The following is a 4153-nucleotide window of genomic DNA, read 5'->3' as shown; positions in this document are numbered from 1 at the left end:
CCCTAAATAGGAGATTACTGAACCAGTACAGATGAAGTGGATGGACAGGGTCTCCATGGAGACCAGCCCAGGACTGCAGGCAGAGCTGGGCAGATGGATGGGCTAGTAGCGGCATCTGGGAACGAGACTGGCAAATGGTGCCAGGGCTGGGGCCAGAGCAGACCTGCAATCTGCTCCCTGCATGATGGATCATGACCAACCCGACCCAGGAGGCAGGTGGAGGGCATGCCCAGTGACCCGGGCCCCGCTGCCCTGCCCCAGCACAGGTGCATGCAGGCAGCCCCAATATAGCATGGCTGTGCAGAAGCATGGCCTGGCACTGTGTGGCGGCCCTGATGGATTTTGACTGGATTAGGCCACCCCTCACTGCTGGACTCTGCTTTTCCACAGCTGTGCTGTACTGGGGCAACCCTGGTAATGGGGGCTGGGTTATGGGCATGCAATCCACCCCACTCCTGGGTCAGGCTGATCATGAGCTGTCATGTGGGGAGCGGATCGTGGCTGTGCCCCAGTCCAGCCCACACCGTCACCACCCTGTGATCCTGGACCCAGCTCCCATCCATCCCCATTCTTCTCCTGGATGCTGCTCCCTACACACCCATCTGCTCAGCCCTGCCAGCAGGGGTCCCGGGCCAGTCTCCATGGAGATCCTGCCTACCTGCTGTATCTGGCAGCCCTGGAGGTGGGTGCGGGGTGGACATGGCCAGGGTGCCTGAGGAGCAGCAGTGGAAACACTGGTGGCAGCAGCCGGGAACCAGAGTGCAGCTGCCATACCGCCCCAGACCTGTTATATGCCCGAGGGTAGCAGGACCAGCCACATGCACCACAGTCCAGGGACCTGCTGCAGGTTGGATAAAATCCCTTGGTGGGCCAGATCTGGTCCACCGGCCATATTTTGCCCACCTTGCTATACTCCAATAAGCTAGTTTCACAAATTAAACTCATGTCTATTTTACACAGCCTCCAGTGCCATAATGAGCTATGGACTTTTATGCACATAACAGTGTGGCTAGGTGTTTAATAGAATTACAAAGGTGTCAATGGGTTAGGCTCCATAAGACATAGATGTCTACTGTAGATAGTCTTGTAAATACCATCTAGGTGCCTGTCTGCATCTTTAGATACATGTGTAAGTTTGGTAAAGAGATACCAATTAATTTATTAGGCTTGGTAGGCAGGGGAAATTTCTTAGCTACTGAAACAAAGACCTGACCCTTTCAACTCCTCAGAGGCACTCTTTCTTACAACTCCACTCCTTCCCTGACAGCTCATGACCAGCCTGACCCAGGATGGGGTGGAGTCGCACCCATAACCTGGCCCCCTGCTACCAGGGCTGTCCCAGTACAGTCCAGCTGTGGAGGAGCACAGCCCAGCAGTGAAGGGTGGCCTAATCCAGTCAAAATCCTCATGGTGGTTGCAGGCATTTCTGCATTTGTACTTGTTTAGAGCCATCAAAGTGAATTCTAGCCTGTGGAAAATGCACAGAGCTATTATCTTAATTATCTTCATAAGAAGAATTTAGTTAAGGCATGGAAGTCTGAAGAGCTTCACAAATGAAGTGATCTCTCTCTTTTTTTTCCCCCTCGCTATAAAGCAAATACTTACTGTTACAGTCTGTCAGGCCACACCCTGGAACTTGAGGCTTTTGCCTGACAGCACAGCTGCTCATCTCAGCCTGCCAGCCCATGACTACCTACCCAGGCTGGTTAAAGCTGGTGCGAATCCTCCAGTAGAGCCTAACCCTCTGCCCACTCCCTGGTACCAGAATGGCTGGCCAGGGTCAGCTGACCCTCCGCTGCCCCCATATAAGCCCCTGTCCTGGAACAGGAAGTGTCTGGGCAACAGAGTGGTTTGTGGCTCCCTCTGGCTTGCTCCTTAGCTTCACCCTCTCTTTGCTCTCCTGGTTTCTTGACCTGACCCTTCCCTGGATTTTGCTCCTGGATTGACCTTCTGGCTTCCTGACCCAGTTTGACCTCAGATTCCACTATCCAAGTCCTAGTCAGTACTTTGATTCCCCAAGTGGTCCCAGACCAGGCTGCCAAGTGTTGTTTTGGCATGACATAGTCTTGTACCAGTTTGATGCTTACTCAGTATAAGAAGTAGACATTGGCACTATGATCAGAAATGTTTGAGTACTTACAGGCTTCTGACATGCCCTTGACTGTGTAAACAGACATTTACAGAAGTAAACCCTTGTTTTCACATTTATAAAGGAAGGGCAAAAAAACCCTTTTTTTCCTGTGTTCAGCACCAAGTAGCTTAGTCCTGCAGCCAAGTATCTCACTAATACCAGACTGAGTAACACTCCAATTAGCCATCTGAACAGTTTAACCAGCATATGAGCTGTAGGCAATTACAGTGAATTCCAGTCATTTTAATAGTATCTTGTTTTGTGAATAGACCTATTGTTTTAAATAAGACTTCTAATAGAGTGAGTTATAGTCTGTATGAGTAAGACTAGGCAGAGTCCAGACATAGAATGAATATGTGTATCTTTAATACTCATCAAACAGAGTGAATAGGAATGTTGTTTTTTTTGATCATGCAATCAAAAATGGACAGTCAATATAGTAGCATGGAAGCAAAAGGAGTGAGAACAACATTGTATTGAAGGAACTGTTTGTTTATTTGGAATGATAGCATATTCCCAAAGAAAAGAAATTAAATTTTGGTGTCCCAGTTCCTTAGATAGTCTTGAAAATCACAGGGTTTAGTGTGCATCTTTCTTGTTCTGAGTAGAAGAGTAATTGTCTCAGAAACCTTTCCAGTCCTCTCAGAGGGCGCATCTACACAAGATGCTCTACTGCACATTAGACTAATCTAATATGCAGTAAAGCGTCACTATCTACATGTGTACGAGACTTACTGTGCAGTAAATTAGACTAATGTGTGGTTTGCTAGTACCAAGAAATCAAGTAACGGTGCATTAGCTACTGCACAGTAGCACATGTGTAGACACTGACTGGGAGTAATTTGCTTTTAGGTAGCAAAGGGGCCACAGATGGTTGGGGGGTGGTGGTGTTGCGGGAGCTGTCCACAGCTCCAGTGTGGAGCTTGGGATCACAGCTGAGCTTGGTGGCACTGACTTAGGTCAATACCTTCTAGCCAAGTGGCGGCAGGGCCCTGAACTGTCCCCTCATTTTGCTTGCTGAAGGGATGGGGGAGTTTTCTCTCCTCTTGACGCTGAGAGACAAAGAGTGTCCCTGTCCCCTCAGCCATGTTGCTGCCCATGCAGTGCATGCACCAGTTGACTTCTGCTCACCTCCCATGCTTGGGGGAGCCAGGAACTGAGAAGCGCTGGGACCAGGGAGGAGCTGCAAGCAGGGGTTAAGCAGTGCTAGGACCAGTGGGAGCCACAGGGGGAGGAGGGGTAAGCAGTGCTGGGATTGGGGAGTAAGCAGTGCTGCTTCTCCCGGTCCTGGTGCTGCTTAGCCCCCTCTCTCCCCTATGACTCCGCCGAGTCCCAGCAGTGCTTAGCTCCTGGCTTTCCCCTGGCACAGACATGGAGCAGGAGTTGACTGGTTCATGCACTTGATGGGCAGCAGCAGGGCTGAGAGGACAGGGAAGCTCTCTGTCCCCAGCCTGGCACTGCAGAGAGCTCCCCTGTTCCGGGGCTGTTCAGCTCCTAGCTCCTAGGGGAGCCAGGAGCTGAGCAGCATTGGGACTGGGGTCAGAGAGCTCCCCCATCCCCCCAGCAAGCCAAGATAGAGGAGAGCTTATGGTGCTGCTGCTGCTCAGCCATGGGGCAGCACCCCACAGGTTGTGATCCTGAGCTCCATGCAGCTGGGAGTTGTCGCCTCTTGCTCCCCAAATCCCAGGCTGGCACCAGGGGAGCCTGGAGCTCCCCTTGGCTGCTGCAGGTGCCCAGGAGCAGCCCTGGACTCAACTGCTCCTGTTGGGAGCAGATTTGCTCCCAACGCGGACACATGTAGATATGCTCCTGGGCTCAGTTTACTGTGCCTTATTTTAATGCAAAGTAACATTAATTGTACACGTGGACGTGCCCAGAGAAGAACCACAGCCACTTGAGAGCAACTCTACCTGTGCTTATTGGATCCCCCATGAGTGTCAGCAATACCCTATGCTTTATGTTGTGTAGGGCAAATAATAGATCTAATGTTATATAATGAATCTCAGCAGACATACTGGGTCT

General features: G+C 50.9%; 1 protein-coding gene across 2 annotated transcripts in view; it reads left to right on the top strand.

Moving 5' to 3' along the window:
* The window catches only part of SERGEF (secretion regulating guanine nucleotide exchange factor), a 355234-nt gene that overhangs the window by 261395 nt on the left and 89686 nt on the right, over nt 1-4153 (top strand). The gene's annotated exons all lie outside the window — the stretch shown is intronic.

Source organism: Gavialis gangeticus, unplaced genomic scaffold (assembly GCF_001723915.1).
Source record: "Gavialis gangeticus isolate Ggan-Ray unplaced genomic scaffold, GavGan_comp1, whole genome shotgun sequence".
Lineage (NCBI taxonomy): Eukaryota > Metazoa > Chordata > Crocodylia > Gavialidae > Gavialis > Gavialis gangeticus.
Note: the sequence above shows the minus strand (reverse complement) of the source record. Positions and strands in the feature narration are given on the sequence as shown.